At 49.5% G+C, this 23,087-nt stretch overlaps 1 protein-coding gene across 2 annotated transcripts in view; it reads right to left on the bottom strand.

The window, feature by feature from the left end:
- The window catches only part of LOC126516673 (uncharacterized), a 69,279-nt gene extending 50,960 nt beyond the window's left edge, over positions 1-18,319 (bottom strand). Inside the window, exons 1-3 of one of the 2 annotated variants that reach the window (XM_072285978.1) lie at positions 17,938-18,319; positions 13,641-13,726; positions 7,654-7,674 (exon numbers count right to left, since the gene is read on the bottom strand). The gene's annotated coding sequence lies outside the window, so the exon portion shown is untranslated. The remainder of the gene's footprint in view (positions 1-7,653; positions 7,675-13,640; positions 13,727-17,937) is intronic. The other variant, XM_055063848.2, reaches the window with a different exon arrangement.
- Between the last annotated feature and the right edge of the window lie 4,768 nt (positions 18,320-23,087).

Here is a 23,087-nt window from a genome sequence, read left to right as displayed (position 1 = left end):
AGCAATTTCGTTCAGGAATGCCACAGCTGTACCTTGAGGGACGTGCTGATACTTATGGCTGAAGTTTGTCAACAAAACTTGCGAGCACTTATGCTGTATTCGAACAAGGCCCCGGGCGATGCAGACGTGTTTTTCAAGCAGCAGCGGGATATTTGCCTCGGCAATACCCTCATAGCCGTCGAATGCGTCGCAGGTGACGAGGGTCAATACGCTGCTCCTTGGCGGCACCGTGATGTTCTCGTCAACAATCCTCAAGGCGTTGACATACGTGTCGTCAGTGCTGCTCCCTGCTAAGGCCTGCGCCGTCGAAAACGTTACCCGCGACTTTTGTAAGTTGATCACAGCTCCATTAGCCTGCAGAAAGTCCATTCCCAGAATTAGGTCCCTCGAGCAGCTTGGGAGGATAACAAAATCTCCGAGGTACGTAAACCCACGAATGCTCACTCGCGCTGTGCATCTCCCTACCGGGGTTAGCAGATGGCCTCGTGCAGTTCGAATCTGCCACCCTGTCCACTCGGTAGAAACTTTCTTCAGCTTGCAGGCAAGGTCCATGCTCAGAACTGAGGTGTCCGCTCCAGTGTCGATTAACGCCGGTATTTCTTCGTCGTCTATGGTGACGGGAATGTTCGACGTTACAACCTCTCGTAAGGTGTTCGACTCCATCTGTACGTCTGCGTCGTTCTGTTTTCGTCGTTGTCGGCGTAGTGGAGGATATTGCGTACGGTCGTCGTCAGCGGCCTCACCTACGGAGGTCGCTGAACTCAGTTTTCCCGACCCGCCGGGCTAGGCGAGCGGCGTCTCAGAGCGCCGCGAGTAAAAGCTTGGCTTGGTGATGGTGACCTGTAACGAGCAGGAGACGACGAACGGGGCTCCGGCCATCGCTGATCATCATTGCGACGATTTGTGACGAAACTCTCTATTTCCGGCGGCCGCTCGCCAGGTCGTGGACGAGGTGCATTCGGCGAGAATCCACGAAGCCCCAGATGACGATAAGGACACATTCTGTAGATGTGCCCGGCTTCGCCACAATGAAAACAAAGGGGTTTGTAGTCTGTGGTGCGCCAGACGTCGCTCTTCCTAGTCCTTGCTTCGGCGATGTGCGGTGGGCTGCGAGGCGGCCTGAAGCTTACGTCCATTTGTTGAGTGGGGTGTACCATGCTGCACGCACTTGAGGGTGGTGGACGGCGTACTGCTTCAGCGTAACTCATTTCGGCGTGCGGTACCTGCTGTGGTGCTTCGTACTGTCCAGGAACATGGACGGCCTGTCGGACCTCGGCGCGCACCATTTCCGCAATGGAAAGTTGTCCCACAGGGGCAGTGGTCGTCTGCATCTTCTGCAGTTCCTCCTTGACGACAGCCCTGATGAGTTCTCGCAAGGCGCCAACGTCGTTACCGAAGGTAACGGCAGAGAGCTCCCTTGAAATCACGGCGTCGCGGTTGTTTTGCCTGGCCCGCTGTTGAAGGGCCTTTTCCATAGTACTGGCTTCGTCATGGAACTCTGCAAGTGTCGTCGGCGGATTTCGAATTAGGCCAGCAAAGATTTCCTCTTTGACGCCGCGCATGAGATGGCGCACCTTCTTTGTTTCAGTCATCAAAGGGTCCGCACGTCTGAAAAGCCGATTCATGTCTTCTACGTACGCAGTCACTCGCTCATTTGGGCCTTGAATTCTTGCCTCCAACGCTAACTCCGCTCTCTCCTTCCTGTCCGCCCTGGCGAAGGCATTGAGGAACTGCCTACGAAATTCTTCCCATGACGTCAGTGTCGCCTCGTGGTTCTCAAACCATGTTTTCGCGGAATCTTCAAGAGCGAAGTACACGTAACGTAGCTTACGCTCGTGGTTCTAGTCGTTGAGGTTGGCAACCCGGTCAAAATGGTCAAGCCAGTCATCGGCGTCCTCTGAAGCACTTCCGTGGAACAGATTCGGCGTCCGGATGTGATTGACGACAACGTGCGATGCTGCAGGAGTGGCAGGAGGTGGTTGGGTCGTCATTCTAGTTCGTTCAGGTAGCAGACCGTGCTGTGGCTGGAGTCCCTGGAGGCGTCGGCTGGCACGTACGTGCACAGGGGTAAGCTCGGTTGAACTACTCGCCGGGCTCAGGTCTGGGGTATGCTCCGGAGATCTTAACATCGACCGTACCCAGCACGTTCACCAGAAATGTCACCCAGCTATGACAACTAAAACAGTTTAGCACCGACAGATCGAGAAAAAACGTCTGCCTTTAGCGATGGCTGGTCCTCGGAGAGCACGCGCGCAACCACGAACTTCGTCGTTCTCGCCTTAAGGGTCCCGTGTCAACACGTGCAAACCTATTTCGCGTCAATATTAGATGAGAAAACGAAGGTCCAAGTATCAGTATTTGAATTTTGCGCTGAAATCCCAGCGCCGGTACGTCAGCGTGACGTCAGGGATTGCAAAGTATGTTTTCGCATTTGGGCCGCGTTGGATGAGGAAAGGTTCCCGAAACTTGCCATGTTTAATATTTGGTTCCTTTAGAACACAATGTAGTCAATCTGTACCGCTATATATAATTAGTAGGCCCTAGAAGATGCCATCAGAATCCAAGACGTCACAGCCGCCAGGTGCGGGAACTTAAGTAGGCGTCGCCACCCTTATTTAGTTCTTGCGCTGTTTCTGGGTTACCAAACGTCTTATCGCTGTAAGAGTGGTGTTTTTGGTGTTGTAGAACGGTAATTTACTGAGGCAGAAGAAATAATTTTTCACTTTAGTGTCCCTTTAAGGAATATCGCGAAATTGCTGCTACATATGGCAAGAAACTGCTCATCCACGACTTTGTCGCGAACCCCTTCATTTGTTTTGTCCGTCTAGGACAGCTCTATCCACCTCTCAAAATAATTTGTGAGCCGACACGCGAACTGCTCGCCTGTTTCTGAATCTTCAGGTTTGCAAGACCTAAACTTCTCTCGTAACATTTTCTGCTGTCAACCTGAATCTTTGCAATAAAGTTTTCTTGACCTTGTCATAGTCTAAGGACTCTTCGGCTGGCATACGCCCAAAGACACTCAGACCCTCGCCCACTAAACATAGACTCAAGGCGTTAGCCCACTCGCTCCTCTCCCAGCCTTGCCCAATTGCTATTCTTTCGAACTGATGCAAATACGCATCTAGGTCATCCCTCCGCTCATCGAAAGGTGCCATCAATTTCCTAGGGCAAATCTGTTTTGGCCTGGAAGCAGGTGAGTCGGACGACGCCGATCCGGGAGTACTCGTGCCTTCACGAGAGCCCATGCCCATCTCTGCTAATCTTATCTTCAATTCTAAAGTTTCTTTTTCTCGTTTCTGCTCTTCACACGTTCGTTCGTGTTGCTCGCGCGCCCGTTCGTGTTCCACGCGCGCTCGTTCGTGTTCCTTTTCTTTTTCTTCTTGAGCACACTCGAAGAACTTCATCGTCTCTTCCTTCGACATGTTTAAATCTTTGGCTATCGCCGCCAAATGTTCCCACTCCATCTCTAAACCAGCAAGATCAGTGACAGGGCCGAAATAGAATCCTGGAAATATCCTGGGACGGACCCTATCCTGGGACGTATCCTAGTAAGGATTCTATCCTGGGACGTATCCTGGTACAGATTCTATCCTGGTAGGCTCGCCAATTTGTGTCACATGGATCTCGGGGCCGTGGGGACGTTGGGAGAGATGGAGTCGGGAGACGCAGGCGAGCACAGCAAACAGACTTTACTAATAACAAACCCAAAATAAAACACTTCAAACGGAACTCAAAACTCAACTGACAAAGATAAAACTCCACACTTGCTTAGCCAAAACAACGTCCTTATTTTCGCCTACGTGCGTCCTTAGCGCGTTTAGCGCGAAAGTCCGGCAACCGTGGCCTATGGCTGCACGATAACAACAAAAGAACGCTCTTACAAGGTTCCTTTGGTGCACGTCACTCCAAGTCCGATGTGCTTAGACTCTTGGTCACCGTCAGTGCTCCCGCCGATTCCGCAAGTTTTGCTTACTTGGTATCGGCCGGCCAGCTACTCCGTCTCGGATGCCGGCGTCCCGAACGATGTTGGTGACTAAGCACTCAGCCTGCCTGGCTAGGTCTAACACCGGGCTCCACCGCTTCTTCTCCGAGTGCCGACGAGAAGCCCCGGGGACTATCGTCCATGCTGGTCTGCCGAAGAAGGGGGATCCAATTCCTGGAGTGCCCGGCACTGCCGTGGGAGGCTGCAGCAGGTCCAGGGAGCCTCGTTCGGACGTCGCCGAGGTCAACGGCCACACCCTCGGTCGCCAGCGTCACGGACCTGTCCGAACATCCATGGGTCCTGTCGCCAGTACGAAGCTGGCGCTCCAATCTTCTTGGCCCAGAGCCACGTCGATAATCCCAGCTCAGCGCCGCTTCTCCTCCGATCACACCTCGGGTCACGTGCCTCGAGGGCCCGTGTGGTTCGAACCAGTCGGCGCACATCGTCCTCTTCTTTTCCTTTAGTGTCCCATGCCTCTTACATATGACAAAGTGCCAACATTCGGAGTTCTTTGATCGCTGGCTTGCCTAGCAACGGAGTGCGGACTTCGTCTAAGACGTAGACATCCTTAGTAGTCGTATGGTCGCGCTAGATGAGCTCTGGCGAGGATCTGCCATGTAGTTGGCGAGGAGGAGCTGAGAGAAAAGGTCTGTCCTTGAGTGTCTGGAATACTTGCTTCGGTAGGACTGTTTCGGCGGCGCCAGTGTCAATGTTGAAATTTACTGGCTCACCTTGAACCAAGACTGTTGCCTCCCACGTTCCTGTATCAGACGTCTTGATTACTCCGAGGAATCGTGCTTCTAAATTGACTTGTTGCGTTTCGACACAATCGAGGCTCCGCGACATGCATACGGAGACGTAATGACCCTTTTTCCGGCGATTCCTGCACACTTCCGAGCTTGCTGGGCGCAGAGTACGAGGGTGACGCTCTTGACCGCACCAACGGCATGGTTTCTGCATGGTGTTTTTACCGGAGGATGAAGATGGCTTGTTTGCCCCACGTGAATAGCTGCCGCTTTTGTCCTGTTTCGAAGTACCCCAGGTGGATTGGGGAGCGGATGCAACTTTGTTCGCACATGGCACATCCTGGCGGAGGTCGACTTATTGCTGAAGGACGCTCTCGATCTGGCGGACGGACTCGAAAGCCTTCTGAAGAGTGAGGTCTGCGTCGAGCTCTAGCCCTGGGGGATAGCTGCTTATCTTTTATCACAACTGCGAGGCGGACGCGCACGAACTCTCCTCAAAGAGCGCCGAACTCGCAGTCTTTCGAAAATCTGTGAAGCGCAGTAAAGAAATCGTCGACGGACTCGCCGTGTTGTTGCACTCTGGTGTTGAATCTGGCTCGTTCAAAGATTACGTTGCGTCGCGGGATAAAGCATTTGTCGAACTGCTCCACGACTGCGTTGAATTGCTTGGAGTTCTCTTCAGAGAGCAAAAATGGCGTAGATTTCCTCAGCTCGCTCACCCACGATGTAGAGTAGCGCGTCTACTTGATGCTTCTCGGGCTTAACGCACAACCCTGAAGAGGTTCGGAAACGTTCAAATCTTTGTTTCCACTTCGGCCACTCATTCGGCGACGAAAAGTTGGAGGCGTCCGGCGGCTGAATTACGAATGACGTCATGGCCTCGAACGTTAAGGGGTCGCGTTGCTTGAGTACCGAGATGTGCGCATAGGGAGCAGCTCACCGGCGTTTCGTTGCTGGCATCGCTCGTCTCACGGAGGAGGTCTAGGAGCCGATGTCCGCTGGTAGAACCTCTTCTTCTGAAACCAAGTTGTAGCCAGGAAGGAAGAGCGACACGGCCAGACGAGGAGTCGTATACGCACACGTTTAATGGTCTCCCAGACGTGTTCTATGTCAAGAAGAGCACGCGCTGCCAGATCACCGACCACGCAGAGTCCCGGGGAACTATGTCTCCCCGTTTTCATTAGATTCCAGCATGTACAACATCATCGAGCTGCTGTGCACGAAGACAGAAGCTACGATTGGACACATACTTCTCTCGCGCCAAAGCCAACAATATCATTGAAACGGTTGGCAAAGAGCGCCGCGAGCCAGTTTCCCCCATTCTTTCCTCGCTGAGCTAGCCCTTTTAGACGCTTTGTTGTACTGCACTGCCTTCGGGACCGGTCCATATTTCCTAGTACTTTCCTCGCAGCAGATAACGCTACGTAGAAGCTGTGTGGCGTTGTACTGTCTTCATCACAGGGCCAGGTTGAAAAGGTTTCAGAGCGCAGATCTCAGGCACCCGTCCCTGCGGCAAGCGTCATCGTTGTCCCTCGTAACCAAGCGAACGAACGCGGCGAAGGATGAAAGCGAAGGCGGAGCACAGCGACAGATAAAAGACTGCGATAGCGAAGAGGGTGCGAGGACCAAAGTGGAGGTGGAGGGCGCAGCGGGACCATGAGGCAGAAAGCGGAGGAGGAGGGCATGGCGAAAACGTGAGAAGCGTAGTGCCGCGCAAGACTCGCGTTGCGGTGACGTTGGCTACGAGATTTCGCCAGAGTAGCGCGCGTCATCTGCATGGACACAAAGGTCTGTATGAGCGGAGGTCTGCCTGCGACGGCTTCTATGAATCGCGCCCACGCTTCACCCGCGCGCTGCCTCTCGCAATTTCCCGATTATTCAGGCAGTCGCGCCACGCATCACTCCGTTTGCAACGTGCAGCTGTACACGTATACAGCTGCACTCAAATTTCGCATTAGGCAGTATTGTAATCGTCGATTAATTTTTTGTGTTTCTTCGCAGCAATACAGTTGCCATAGTTGTTTAATTATAGACATACATGTAGATAGAACATTTTGCTAATACCCCCTCCCGCTACCCACCCTCCTAGAACCACTTGTAGATAGACAGCGAAATAAAGTAATTGAATTACATTGAGCGTTACCGAGCAAATAAAATATTCCGTTCATTACAATATATTGAGAAGAAATTAATTAGTGACTAGTAATTACTTACATGTAATTCGTTTCGTAAAATTCTTGTCTTCATTGCCTATAGAATGAGTGCTTTTCTCACGCTCTTACACTGCAATATACGAAGTTTTATTTTGATCTGCCTTACTCGAATCAGAGCAGCCCCCGCAGCACCTTATTCTCTTTTTCTACGTGCTAAAAAAATCAAATAATATGGTGCCAATATTTAAGGCAAATAACACATTAGTGTACATTCGCGAGCATTATGAGATGGAACACCGTATTTGCCATTTAAAGTTTAGAACAAGCAAAAGGTTATACTCGTGGTATCTGAAATTGAACCTGACATTGTAATGCGTAAGAAGTACCTCACCTATTGAACATTCACTATTATTGTATACTTTTCAGTAGGGTACGCGCGTTATGACACTATAACAACTTGAATAAATTTAGGTGTTTCCTTTCGTATTGCATGTACATTTTAAGTTGCCATTCGTTCTGATAAGAGAGGTGCTTGCTTGGTTTGGAGAAAATGCGCTAAAGAATTACGCGAAAATGTATGTCACATAGAGCGTACACAGATTGATGTGTTGCTGTAAACCTTACGACATTCGGATGACGGAAAGCTGAAAAATTAGGAATGCATTTGGATCCCAGCTAACCTCGGGCTAAGGATCCAAATGATCTTTTTTTACATATTTCTCTGCGTACTGTTTGCAACAAAGAAACACCCATTCAATTCAATACTCACATAATCAATGTACACAGTCACCTGCAAAAAAGAAAGAATGTAGCAAAAATTAGTAAAATCACTCAACGTATATTTGAAAATATATCATAGCAATCCTTTCAGCCAGGATACTAATTATTCATATTATTGGAGCAGATATAGAGACGTAATTTTTTCCGGGAACGCATTATTCGCTCTGAAAACTGTACGACTAATCCCTCGTTAACTTCAAAGATATTGGTATTTTCGTTCTATGGGCGAAGCGTTGGCCGTGATAGCAAAGTATTACGATCTCACACAAAGCAAGGCTCCCATATTTATGGGTAGTGTAAATTGCAGCAAACATTCGCTCATTGCCTATAGACACGTGGTACGACCTGCGCTAAAACTCCCTTGAATAGAGTTCACGCGATGACCCCAAGCACCGCCTCGTAGGACGTTACGCAACCACACTTCGCACGTGGACATTCCGCACTCCAGCTCCTTTTAGCATTTCGCCGAGCCGTGCCTCCAAACCTCCGCACACAACGTGAGCTCCAACACATTGCGCATCAATACGCCAGCCTTCTCGCGTTATAGGGACCAGGGAATTTTCGACAGTCAAATTGAAGTTTTGCATTGCAAAGAAATGTGCCGGAGCACGTTCACTTAATAAAGAGATTGCAAAGCTGTGCATGCAGGCTCTAAATAATCTAAAATCGGCGGCTTGAATGACAAGCTCGAAGCTGCCCCCACCGGCAGCGACCGCTATCTTACTATGACACTTCTGTGGCTTGAGTGGGACGTCAGCAGTGCGAAATGGAGTCTAAGACCATTTTTTTGACGCGTCAGGTATTCGCTGAAATTCTTCGCAAAGACAAGGACATCGTCATGGTATACGAGGAAGCTTTGCCATTTCAAGCCAGCGAGAGCGGCATCCATCCTTCACTGTTATGTGACGGAAGCAGAACAGAGGCCGAAATGGAGCACACGAAATTTGTACGGACAGCCCGGAGTTAGAAACGCAGTTTTTTTGTGGTTTCACTCATCTAACCTCAGCTGAAAAATACTTAGCATGCCTCTACGGTCATGACAGTTGCCGGCCCGCGGCAACGGCAAAACGTCTTCTTTTTTTTTGCGGCGTTACTGATTTTTCTATATTCGTCGCACACACACAGCGTTTCGCCTTTTTTCTTCAACAATTAAATGGACCGGGAAGGACTATGGACCGCGGCATGATTTGTTGACACTATCTTCAAGGATATAGTTTATTTACGCCTACACAGCCTCGCGTTCTTTCGCCGAAACACGATAGGGATATTGTCGCGAAGAGCGTGTATCTGCATCGGTAGTGTCTTGGTGTTTAGTGGGATGCGTTTGGCGTACCTTAGACGAAGACTCAAAACACAACCCGAATTCCACGAGAAGCTCGTGTAGTGTGGTCTTGCTTGAGTCAGAATGCTTCGGGTTGACATCCATGCTACCAAAGAAAGCGGCGTCAACGGGCACTTTCTCGTATGCGAAGCGCTCGGCAATGTCGGCAGCAGTGTCTTCGTAGGCAACGGCGGTGCCTCATAAAAGGGGCGAATGTTCGTAAAAATTTGTGGCAGGTATCTGTCTGCGTGAGTCATGAACTTGGTGAAGCGTTGGGCTGCACGCACACCGTCTGCAACAAAAGTGACGCGCTGGTTTCTGCGACCGCGTTTCCATCCGGCAAGCCTTGGCATGTGACCTCGCCCAGAACTGTCGCTTGTGGAGGCAAAGTCACGGTGTCGTCAGAAACACGGAGCGCAATATTGCATTTGCTGTCTTCCTTTCGCCCTTTAGCTCGTTCTTTCCGAAAGGGGCCGGTGCGTCGGCGAAGATTAATTGCTGCGCCTTAAGCGCGCAGAAAAAATGCACGCCGAGAATCGGATCGCGAGAATAGTCGCGGAAAACAAGACACATGGCTGGGAATGTGGTCACTCAAATTTTGATTGTGGCCGTGCAGCGGCCCAGAGGAATAACAACGTGGCCACCGGTTGTGCGAATGTAAGGAATCGTAACATTTTGGACAGCCGTCGCCATTTTTCCGCCCAGAATAGAAAAATCTGCACCCGTGGCTGCTAATGCACTAACTTTACGGCCGCTAACCGTCACAGGTATGTCTAGCCAAATGCGGTCACCGTTGTCAGATTTGGTTGTCGGATTCTGTCTTTTCACACAAGGGGCTATATGTGCCATGATCGCGTCAAAGTCTAGATATCTGCGGTTGATGCACGTTTTCTTGTGAGCGCGGCGATGTGAGGTCGTCTGCACGTCGAGGCCCAGCGACCTTGACTCCGAAGGTAGCTGCCTTCAGGGTTGCCGACGCGGGCTCATTATTATCACCTCTGTTCCATGGTCCCGAAGCATGTACGCTTGGGTGATAATTACGTGGGAGATGGTGAAATAGGATGAAGGTTTAGACATGATGACATAGGCTGCTGGGCGGTTAATTCTGCAATTTCTCTGGCCAAATTCGGGATGAGGCAGGCTGACGCAAAAGCCACGTAGCCCAAGTTGTCAGCACCGACACTCGCGATAGATGTGAGCGGCCTCACCGTAGTGAAGGCAAAAGGGTCGTCGGTCAGAAGTGCGCCAGACATGGGAATTCCGTGAGGACGATTGGTAACCATCGATTCATGGACCGACTGTTGCTGATGGTACTGGGGATGAAGACAAGGCGTGCTCTGCGGGTGTGGGAGATGGCCCAAGTATGGTTTGTCACAAACCATCCGCGTAAGTTGGGCGCGAATGTATGGTCACGAAAGTTGTGGATCAACATCGGGGTTGGGTGAAACCATGAGTGCTTGTTGTACTTCCTCGCGGATGACACTGATGATGGAACCAATCACATACTTGGGCTCTCCTTAGGCTTTTGGATCTGTTCGCGCATGGCGGAATATACTAATTCGCGAACCCAGTCGGTGTTGCATGCGAAGCGTGCGAACAAGCTAAGTGGCGCTGATGCAGTCCTTACTGGCCACCTCCATCATGATGGCTTCAGTAAGCAACTCAGCGACGGTCTTTGTGGGGCTCCGCACCAGACCCCCAAACGGCTGCTCTTTCACGCCACGCATCAAATGGTACAGCTTGTGCTCCATCGTGACAGGGTCGCTCATCGGAAAAGGCGCGCCATGCGTTCCACATACATTGTGGCCGACTCATTTGGCAAATGAACGTGCCACTCGAGAGCGTGATCGGCTCGGTCTTGACGATCAGCACTGGTGTATCTTTCTAGGAGCCGACGGGGAATTCGCGCCAGGACTTTAAGACGTGTTCTCGGTTTTGAAACCAGGTGCGGGCACCGGCCTCCATGCTGAAATAGACATCGCGCAGTATTGTGGCGTCGTCCCACTCATGGAATGCAGGAACACGTTTATACTGGACTAACCGGTCCTCCACGTCCGCAAAAAACTCGTCATGGAAAGAATTTCGCACCCGCGAGTTGTGTAGGGTATAATGGACAGAGCTAGGGACGTCCATGAGTGCTTCAGGTCGTATTGCTGCCTCGTTAGGATGTTGTTCCGACTCAGGGGGCCGGCATTGCAGTCATTAACTGGCACGATGTACTGGAATGTCCACAGGCACAGGGCTCATGTTGCAGCTGCTAGGCGACGTTGGAGTTACTGACTACGCGTTACGCAGCACCTCCATCAGACTTCTCACGTAATTGGTCGGTAAAATGAAATGTTTTTAAACAGCATTGTAATCTGGCGCTGGGACGTGGAGCCTCGGAAAACGAAGCGTAGGTTTCCTACTTCTTCGTCTCATATGGGTTTCTTCGTGACACCAGGTGGCAATATTGTAAGCACCCCCCTTGACAAGTGCATGGGGGTAGGCAGCTGATGCTACCAAACAGGTTATTTTTACCTTTTTTCTGCATTTAAAGGTGGCATGAAAATCCGTGGCTCGTATTAGCAAACCATCCTAGGTGAGATGTTCATTGTCCCAAAAAGTATTTTCATTATGCGTTCTTCCTACGCCTACGCTACCCATAGTCAGGCTGTCTTTGAGTACACTCTACCGCAGATTCATTCTCGTTTTCGCTGTTATCCTAAATGCCCAAGGCCTAGAACAGGTAACTACGTCTGTATTTACTTCTGGATGGATTCTGCGACATAATAACTAAATAGTCTGAATTACTGCCACGCTATTTTCGCTGTACGCATGCACAATTCTCATCGGCATTTTTTCGACTTTGATGCCGTGTTCTACGACATCCTGATAGAACAGCTACCAACAGTAGTACGCTGTTCTTTGAATTATCATAACGTTTGCTCTTCAGAGCTAATTCCTTGCGGATTGAGATACAGCAGAGGCTGGGTTCTTCCCCATCGCGCCTATTAAGTATTCTTTTCTGCATCTCTAATTATACGTTAACCAGCTTTTACATGCCGTTGTTCGCGCCATTATTTAATGTTAGTTTCCTGGTTCTGTTCGTGCGCTGCGATGCGACGTTTTATTCTATACAAGTACACCATTACCCTAGCTGCCTATCTATTTTTCTTCTTATTTATGAGTCATCTGCCGAAGCAGATTTTTCTCGGAACCTGCCACAATTCTTAGAATGCCCAGCCTACGTCAACCTGTACTGCCCCGCTTGTGGTTTGTCAGTGCGTACCTAAAGGTACTCTTCACGCAGCGCTTTAATCTCTAGTTCAGCTAAACCTTTATATTTGAAAGACAACGTCCTGTTTCCATGTGCAAATTCGGGAACCACAACTCTTTTTTTACACCAGTTGCGTCGGAAACATCTTATTGAGCACGTGTAAGTTGGGGAAGGAGCTTGTTTGTAGTCTGCGCCAGCTGGTAGCTTCCTCCTTTGTGAGGGCTTTGTGTGGTGGCGGATATCTAATTCTAGTTCGTCTATGTAAGTTCAGGCCACCTGCCCACGGTGCGGTGCCACACCTACACTCTACCACATCACCTGGGAGTGCGAACGCAACAAAGCATTCCACAAACACGAACACCCGAGTGCGGAGCAATGGGAGAGTCGGGTCACCAGCAGCGAGCTGACGGCCCAAAGGGCCCTAGTGCAGCACGCGAGCGATGCAGCACGACTCAGTGGAGCCTTGGAATAGGGGCCCATCCTTGCTGAAGAGAAGTCTCAAGTCGCCAGCGCCAAGAAGATGAAGACGACGGAGACCTCGTAACCGCGAAATTCTTGAAAGACTCAATAAATGTTTTCACTCACTCACTACACCAGTTGCACTACCTCGCACTCTTAGTGTTGAGTACACGTTCCTGTTTTTCTGTGTAAAGTTTTATCTATTGAGTCCATGTTTATAAGTGCTAGTATTCTTAAACTCTATAAATTCAATATCCCTGTATTGTGATTTTCTGATCACAGACACCGTTCAGCATCATAGGGTAATATTTCTTTTGACCGAATCTAAAACTTAGCGCCGTCAACCCACTCTCCAGAAATGAGGGTTCCTGAATATTCGCAAACAGCACAATATTACGTGGGCGTATCGAAATTGAGAGAAATTGCTCCATCCCTGCTCTGTTTTTTTTTCTATAAGAGATAAAACTAACTTATTTGACTCTAGATCCTTTCCATGTCTTTCACAGGAAGCAATAACAGGAAACCTGGCGTAAACATGGCGGCTGTTAGCCCTTCTCATGCTATTTGTACTTTATATTCTCGTATATTTGTTTAGCTGTATCACATTCTCTTGCCGTTAACGTTAGTTTTTCAGGACGTGCCTGAAAATTTCAGTGCTTACGGCGTCGTACGCGTACCAAGGAAATATGTATATGTACTTGACTGTAAGGTTAGAAATATGTTACTGTCTATGCACATGTCTATTTTATAACAGTACTGAGCTCATTAGGTTACATCCCATTCCTTAAACTTCAATTTTAGGTCTTGTTGGGCGCCACCAGCCGTCACCATGAACGAATAGCTATAATGAACTACACAATACCACAAAGGCCTACACGTAAATATGAATGATCAAAATAGGAAAAAAATGCTCGGAAGCATTGTTTGTCGAGCTTACCTTGAAGACTTCAACTATCTCGGAGGCTCGCCACGAGATGACTGCCTTGGATGGGCCAATGACGTGCGCTGAAATCTCGTAATAGTCTAAAAGAACGAAAGCGCGCCTATTAGCATGCAAGCATGTTTAAAAACTTCCAGAATGCGTTTTATAGGAAAATGGCCCTTTCCGTTCTGAAAAGCGAGGTTATGAAGTAACAATGCTGCCGATCACACGTCGATTTACGGTGGGACATAGCGCACTTGAATTGCTGGTAAAAAAAAAATTTAGCAACAGTTACGATACTCCAGTAAAACTCTTGCTTGGGCTAGTTGGTTCATGCTTGAATTAGTGAAGGCAAGGCGCAGAAGACCAGGACTCAAGAAGAAGAACAGAAACGACAGGACCGGCGCCACTCACAACTAAGTTTATTTCCGCAACAAGCCTGCCTTATGTAGGTTAATCAAGCCGAGTCACACACGAAACTTTAGAAGTATAAAACAGCAATCTATTGGCCACTCAGGAATCATATCTGGCACAAAATATCAAATGAGCAAACAAGAACCACACGTGGAGCAGCACGCGAAGCAATTCATCGAGCATAGTCTTTTCCAAGCCAGCGGGGACAAAAAACGAGACATAAGAAGTACCGTCTACGCTTCACTATCAAACTATCCACAACATAACACACTTGAAACGCCTAAGGCCCAGTCAGTGATAAAACCCGCGCGACTATGGGAATAATGACCTACGCGGAAAAAGCATGAATAAAAGCGTCTAAGTACAGCGTCTGCGTCAAAACCAAAATCTCTAATAGTCACTCACCTAAAAAATTGATAAAACATGTGACCACGCGAAAAATGAACCACGTGACAAACAATGAAATGGACAGAACAGTTGAACGATAAAGTCTAAAGAACAGTGTCTGCGTCAAAAAAAAAAAAAAAACGCAACAAAAGCTTAAGAGCCACTAGAAAATCGTCAACAAAATAAAAACTAGTTAAATAAAAGGAAGACAGACGGAAAACCCAAATGAAATCACTCTAACTGTTTTATAGCTGTTTTATACTTATGAAGTTTCGTGTGTGACTCGGCTTGATTAACCTACATAAGGCAGGCTTGTTGCGGAAATAAACTTAGTTGTGAGTGTCGCCGGTCCTGTCGTTTGTGTTATTCTTCTTGAGTCCTGGTCTTCTGCGCCTTGCCTTTACTAATACGATACTCCCTAATGCGATATTTCAGCGCAGCTCTATACGTGTTTTCATTTCGCGATATATTGGCTGGCGCGTACAATCGGTCTCGTGTGGCACGTTGCAAACGGAGTGAAGTGCGGCGCCACTGCCTCCCTAATCTGGAGACCGCGAGAGACGGCGTGTGGATGACGTGTGGGCGCGACTCACAGCAGCCGCCGCTGATGTACCTCGCAGGTGAACTACGCTGGCGCGCTACTCTGGCTCCATTTCGCAGCCAACGTCGCCGCACTACGCTTGTCTTCGCACGCTTTCGCCATACCTTCCCCCTCCGCTCTCCTCCTCGCGTATTTCATCCTCTGCCGCGCTCCACGTTCACTCTTTCATCCTTCGCTGCATCCGTTCGCTCGGTTACGCCGATGCTCGCCTCAGGAACAGGCGCCTAGCAGCTGTGCTGTAAACGTTACGTGGATTTTACACTACGTGAAATCGACGTTATCTGCAGCATTACAAAGGGCTACACATAAGCTATATCGCCAGCTCGAAGCATCTAATTAAGGAAATAGATTGCGACATTGCTGTTCAGCTTTTTCACGTGAATTTCCGTGACCGACAAAAATTACCACCACTATAAAACTAATCGTTTTCGTGACTAATAAAAAAGATTCAGTTAGTAATTTGCTCAGTTTTATTTCAAGGTACATGTTACAATTCGGATATTGACGCCAAGCTGCAGTGCATTCAAGCTTGCTTTGAAGAAAGTGCAAGACTAGCTCCACTTGCGAGATGTCCTGCCTTAAAATGTGCTACGAAATACATTGACGTTCCACTTGACAATTTCCCGAAAGCGTGAGCAAAGCGATTTCGGGACGATCTGAATTGGAGCGCCAATGCAGGTTTAACACGGATATCAGGCACGGGTATCCCAAAAGTAGAGCTTAGGCTGTGCGCTAAGCAGGCATGGATTTACTTTACTTACCGCTCGGGTTCAGTGCCGCAATGGCAACTTGTCCCTTAAAGGGAGTAATTACAAGTTATCCAGTGAATCGTTTTATTTAGAATGCTGAAAATTGTAATTTCTCTTGTAACTACTGTCCCCCTCCCTAGGTAATTCATTTGAATAGACCAAAGTGCGTCATGTGCTTCATAGATTTTTTTTAATTGTTCTAAGAAGAAAAATGTCTCTCTATAAATACAGTTTTAATCCTTCTTCCTTCTTCTGTCAGACTTTAGAAGACGTTGTGTATATTTTTTTGTAGTTACACTCCGCTAGCGCTTGATTGATCCAGTGCGGTATGTTCATCAGATATTCATATGTGCGATGATAATAAGCATACGACGTGCATTTGAGGATGTGCATATGGTGCTCATAGGCATATAATACGCACGTGTGATGCACATCGCATGATATCTGCATCGCGTATGCGCACAATTCACTGCATAATTCATTCTTCGTTTCACCTTTAAAATTTTTAATCGCCCTAATGAAGTCTCGTGCTTTTCTGACGTCCTCGCCTGTATTTACCGGCGTTACGCTTCTCGCTTTTTCTTTCAACTCAGCCTCTCGCTGTTACAGCGTCATCGCCGACGCTCGCAGACTCCAAACTTTCCGCCATCGAGCCTCGTGTTGCTCCGGCGTGACGACCGCCCACCACCGGCGCCCCACATCTCTGTTTGGCACGTGTTCCCCTTCTGCGACCGTTTTTTCGTGGGAGGGGGGGGGGGGGGGGAGGGCATAGCCAGCATATAGTAGCACGGCGGGTTCCTTCTTCCGCTCATCTAACCGTCCTTCTGTGGGTGTGCGCTTTCCTGTACAGCAGCAGCTAGGTTACTAGACTGGTGTGATTTAAGGGCACTATACCACTGTTCGGACCAGGCGCAATGAACTGCACATACCGCACAGCTATACCGGGTGTTCAAAATTAAGCTTTGTGGTTTTCTTAAAGTGAGGCACAGCAAGGCACGCGACGACCACCTGTGCAAATAACTTATGCGGTGAGGGGCACACAGAGTGAGAAGATAATTATCGCTGTCAGCAGGCCAATTAACGAAAATTGAATAATTGCCTTTTTATTGACTGTAGTAAGCGGGTATGTTTGTAATGAAAAGTTAGAGGCAGTCGTGTTTCTACGCAGTATCAGTGGGAAGAATTCTTCTGGCGTGTCTGTGCTCCGAGATTTCCGGCTCCAAATTTTAGTTGTCGTTCGCCTGATTACGCATGCAAGAGAGTGAGGATCGGCGCAAAACTCTTCCCTGGTGTGACGCGGCTGTTGCGTGCGGCGTTTAGCCTGACAACAGGGCGGAGGCAAAGGAAAAGATCATAACTGCTCCCCTTCCCCTCTCGGCTGGCGAAATCAAGATATGACAGCGCGGTGTGCCGTGCAGTTGTTGCTCTTGATTTCATTAAAACTTACAATACTTGGAAATCAGCAGTCACTCTATTTGCGCAGCCCAGGCAAGGACCCTGCCGGCTCGTCCAGTCACCATTACGCATGCGAACTGCCCTCCGGCTTCTCCGCCCGCGCCGTTATCTCGGCATGGCAGCTGTCGCCAACGTTACAGGCTGCGCGGTCGCATGTTACGACGGCAGTTCTGGGCTTTTCGATTTTTCATTTCGCCAGCCGAGAGGGGAAAGGGGACATACGTTAAAGTGGGGCATAGATAAAGGAAAAAGGGGAAAGGGGGCAGTTATCATCTTTGCCAATGCCTCCGCCCCGTTGTCAGACTAAACGCCGCACGCAACAGCCGCGTCACATCTGGGAGGAGCTTTGCGCCATTCATCTCTTGCACGCGTAATCATGCGAAAGACCATTAAAATTTGGAGTCGGATATCTCGAAGCACACACATGCTAGAATACTTCTTCCAACTGATACTGTGTAGAAACATGGCTGCCGCTAACTTTTCGATACAAACATACCCACTTACTGCAGTCAACAAAAAAGTTAATTACTCAATTTTATTTCATTGGGCTGCTCACAGCGATAATTATAATCTCACTGTGTGTGCCCCTGGCCACATAACTTATTTGCGCAGGTGGTATTCGCATGCCTCGTAGTGTCTACTTTTAAGAAAACCATAAAGCTTCATTTTGAACACTCTGTATATGTCCGCTGAACTTTTGGCTTACCGAGTGGCAGGCTTACGTTGACGTCTACTGCGGGGCCCCAGATATCGTTGTCGGCACCATCCGACCCTAGGGCACTCACGGAAAGACGGTAGTCGTGACCACCTGGCAGCGGTATCGTGGCGTTTAGCGTGTTCTCCACAGGTGACCAGTTGGGCGGCAGCGGCACTTTCAGCTCGCCGTGTGGTCCGCGGCGATCATTCACCGCCTGCCACGCCACGTTGAACCCGACCGGGTCGCTGTTCCAGGTCGGTGGGCCTATGATGTTGAGCACAATGCGGCGCTGCTGGGCCGAGAGCACGGACACCAAGCCGGGCTCTACCGGTGCTGCGAAGAGGCGCGGAGAGATAAGACGCAGGATTGAAGATATCTAATAAGGACGCCTCCAGCGTGCGCCCGTGGCAGTTGTTAGTGTGCAGTCCTACATATTATATAAGCACGACGTAAAGCATAAACAAGACCCCCACTCTGAAAATTCTTACTTAAGGCACTTTCTTTACTACTCGGCATTCGGGTCTCGCGACTCACAAAAGGGTGAGATACAAGGCTCCGATGATCAATCTCGCACGCCACTTACGTCAAAAAAGATTTTCTCTTTCTTTTCTCTTCGTTCTTCTTACGGCGATACCTGCTTGGGCACGCTCGCAAAGTCGGTTTCATGACCGCTGCTGGCACCGGTGTACGACAGCGCCCGTTGGAGGAATACCTAAGTGCTCTCAGATAAGTTTATGAAGAAATAAACAAAAAATACTTAGTGCCCCGAGTGGAGACCAGAAGTCGGAGGTACTGGGGAACGCTACCTCCACACATGAAGTTTTCTTCTTGAGAGGAGATTGCACCGCACTCTCCTGCGAATGGATAGCCCAAGTGATACGGTGCTAATACGATCTCGGCCGGGTCAGGTGGGTCTTCACCGCAAGAATCAGGAAACGACGACGAAGCCGGGCATCGAGATGATGATGAAAAAGAAAGAGTAGAAAAGATTGTATTCACTTCATTGGTACATGGTTGTGACTCGCATCCGAGTCTGCAGTGGTTCTCATCTAGCACGGGGGCCAGGACGACCTCAGATAACCAATCTTTCTTTCATTTAGGGAATCGATTGGCCAATCAAAACGCCGAATCATTCACCACCTCCATCGCCCCTCACTAGTTGTCAGTGTGCTGCTCCAGTGCTGTCCTTTATGAGCTGCTCGGGGAGCTCATAACCTCTATCAGCTACTCGTGTACGTGGTGCACCTGTCTCAGACAGGTCACAATAGGAGGCATCCACCTGTCGTCTATGCTTTCCCACGGGAAATCGCTTGCGCGTCGGCACGGGATTGTACGGTAACCGAGGGAGAGGAAATGGCTGTTGCTCTAGCAGCTGTGGAGGGCTACCGCACAAATAGATCCCTTATAATTCTAACAGATTCCAAGGAAGCATGCCGAAACTACATTAACGGCAGAATCGGTCTAAAAGCGCTCCAAATCTTCCTCCGCGCAGGCCAACAGAATAAACCCATTAGACACACCATCTTTTGGGTACCGGGGCACACTGAGATTGAGGGCAACCAAAGGGTAGATAGGATCGCTCGCGAGCATACAAACCGAGCGGACCTAAACAGAGATCCTGAGGACTTCATGACAGTGATCCCAACGTACTCTGACTTACTAAATTACCATAGAGGGACGAGGATCAGATATCCCCCGCCTCACAATACACTCACTCAAGAACAGGCAGTTTACTGGCGAAAGCTGCAGACAGGAACTTTCCCAAATTTACATAAACTATACAAAATGTTCCCAGGTCAATACAGGGACACATGCCCGTGGTGTGGCGCAATACCCACACTTTATCACGTCACATGGGAGTGAAATACGAATAAGGCATTCCACAAAATAGAAAATCCGAGTGCGGAGCAGTGGGAGAGCGTGCTCTCCAGCGGCGACCCTAGCCTCCAACGGAGGCTGGTGGATCATGCCCGACGAGCAGCCACGCTCAGTGGTGCCCTGGAATAGGGGCGCCAACCATGCAGGCCGGAGATCGGCATCAACCAATAGAAGATGAAGACATCCGGCCCGACCGCTGAATTACTCTTTCTAGGGCAATAAAGTTTACTTCCTCCTCCTCCTCCTCCCACGGGAAGGACCCGTTCATCGAAAATTGGCCACTTCGTGACGGTCAGGAGGGTGACGTTGCTTTCTTGAAGCGAAGTGAATGATCAGGTGTGGACGCCAACCGTCACAGCTGCGTGTTGCTGCTGGCGCATCCCTCCGTCACCAGGTGGGGTAGTTGATGGCTTCTTGGAAAACTTAGGTCGATCATAGCAGTGCGGAACTGCGCAAGACTTACTGTGCCTGATAATGCTCACGTGCCGATATGCTACAACAGAAATGAATAATACATATGGAGAGTGGTGATTGGCTCACGTGAGGCTTTGGACATGATCTATAAAACATCACCGAGTTGGGTTTAAGCGTAAGCAAGGATGTACGGTTACGACGCAAAATGCAGGACAAGAAAGCGAACGAAGTACTGGCTCACCATCGGAGGGTGCCAGCCTCAAAACAGGAAGACGCCGTAAGCTAGATTCGATATTGAGGAACGTTCTCTTCAAATGAAACTGAAGCGACTCAAACAGGCACTCCACAAAAGGGGCCATTCAATGGGTGCCGTCCCACATTGCAATTGCAGGCAGCGAGAAGGCCGCCACGCTGGCTAGCAATCCATTGACATCAATTCCGCCTGACAACCCTGGAAGGCTCAACGGCGCTGTTTGCAGCCATTACGCGTCCATCGCACGGGCCTGCTCAGCGAGAAGGCCGCCACACTGGCTAGCACATTCTCATTCATTGACAATTCCGCCTGACAACCCTGGAAGGCTCAACGGCGCTGTTTGCAGCCATTACGCGTCCATCGCACGGGCCTGGTCAGCGAGAAGGCCGCCACACTGGCTAGCACATTCTCATCCATTGACACCAATTCCGCCTGACAACCCTGGAAGGCTCAACGGCGCTGTTCGCAGCCATTACGCGTCCATCGCACGGGCCTGCTCAGCGAGAAGGCCGCCACACTGGCTAGCACATTCTCATCCATTGACACCAATTCCGCCTAGCAACCCTGGAAGGCTCAACGGCGCTGTTCGCAGCCATTACGCGTCCATCGCACGGGCCTGGTCAGCGAGAAGGCCGCCACACTGGCTAGCACATTCTCATCCATTGACACCAATTCCGCCTGACAACCCTGGAAGGCTCAACGGCGCTGTTTGCAGCCATTACGCGTCCATCGCACGGGCCTGGTCAGCGAGAAGGCCGCCACACTGGCTAGCACATTCTCATCCATTGACACCAATTCCGCCTGACAACCCTGGAAGGCTCAACGGCGCTGTTCGCAGCCATTACGCGTCCATCGCACGGGCCTGCTCAGCGAGAAGGCCGCCACACTGGCTAGCACATTCTCATCCATTGACACCAATTCCGCCTGGCAACCCTGGAAGGCTCAACGGCGCTGTTTGCAGCCATTACGCGTCCATCGCACGGGCCTTGTCAGCGAGAAGGCCGCCACACTGGCTAGCACATTCTCATTCATTGACAACAATTCCGCCTGACAACCCTGGAAGGCTCAACGGCGCTGTTTGCAGCCATTACGCGTCCATCGCACGGGCCTGGTCAGCGAGAAGGCCGCCACACTGGCTAGCACATTCTCATCCATTGACACCAATTCCGCCTGACAACCCTGGAAGGCTCAACGGCGCTGTTTGCAGCCATTACGTGTCCATCGCACGCGCCTGGTAAGCGAGAAGGCCGCCACACTGGCTAGCACATTCTCATCCATTGACTATAATTCCGCCTGACAACCCTGGAAGGCTCAACGGCGCTGTTTGCAGCCATTACGCGTCCATCGCACGGGCCTGCTCAGCGGGAAAGCCTGCATTGGTCGCAAGAGGTTTTAACCGCGTGGAAAGATCGACATTTTCTTGGCTGCGAACCCGCATAACAGTCATTTCACACCCACCCGGCTACATAGGATGGGGCACCTTCCGTCCCAAAACTGTCACGTTAAATGTCACGTTAAAGCAGACCAATCGCACTCGCTGTGAGAGTGCTGCTCCAAGTACGCCGACTAGAGAAAGCAATAAACAAATAACGTTTCATCACTTCGGCTTGCTGCTTCAGGATACCCAATAGATACTTTTCCGGCGCGGCATTATTGACAGGTGCTCTGCGCTTTAATCCATACTTTGCTTTAATTCATACTTCAATCCGTATATTATTCCACACTCCAATCCATGCTTGTCTTCTGAAATTGCCCGGGCTTATTGGCGTGTTGTGATAGTCTGTGGTGGTCCTGCGGCTGTCCCAGGCCATACTGCTTGCTGTTATTGTGCACCCGCCTTCATTCCCATTTCTATCTTTTCTTTTTCTTAGATGCACGAATGCTACCCCTCTGCTGTTAACCTAAACGCACCTCATTGCTTTGTTCTACATATAAATATTTTTCGAACGCAAATTGCTCGCCTAGATATGTGAATGTTAACTCCATCCGGTGGTAGACGAAAAATGCGCAAGACTTGTTGCGTACAATACTGTGTGAGCGACTGCGTCGGTCACAATATTCACCAATTGTGGAATATTGCAATTGCAATATATATTGCAATAATATTGCAATTGAATATTGCAAATTGCAATTATGGAAAGTAGTGGAATATTGCGACTGCGTCGCAATATTCCACTACTTTCCTTCTCTCGGCACAGAGTACAAGGCTAGGACACTTCTTTACTACGGTGCTCACATCTTTAGTTGTGGAGGTGGTAATGGTCGCCAGTAATGAGTTTGGCCTGCTTGTAATACTATTGATAATTTTTGTTATTTTATAGCAGAAAGGACAGAGAGAACCTGTCCCGTCCCTTCAGTTCACTTTTACCGCTTAAAACTACTGTGAACAAGGCCTGCGCCACTTGGTAGTAGAAATTATCTATTACTAGCACTCATTAACGTCCAACCTCGCCTGCAAATTGCGATAGTTCTTACTGATGGTAATTATTATTCTTTTCTTGGCGAAATAAATAGCTGTCACACAACAGAATTGTTCATGCTATACTAAATCTGCCAGCCTCGTCAAGTACATCGACAATGAGCTCCGGCACATGGCCTGCGTCTCAACAATGAC

The sequence above is a fragment of the Dermacentor andersoni genome, chromosome 1 (assembly GCF_023375885.2).
Source record: "Dermacentor andersoni chromosome 1, qqDerAnde1_hic_scaffold, whole genome shotgun sequence".
In the NCBI taxonomy this organism is placed as follows: Eukaryota; Metazoa; Arthropoda; class Arachnida; order Ixodida; family Ixodidae; genus Dermacentor; species Dermacentor andersoni.
The sequence above is the reverse complement of the archived record's forward strand: the minus strand, read 5'-3'. Positions and strand labels throughout refer to the sequence as shown.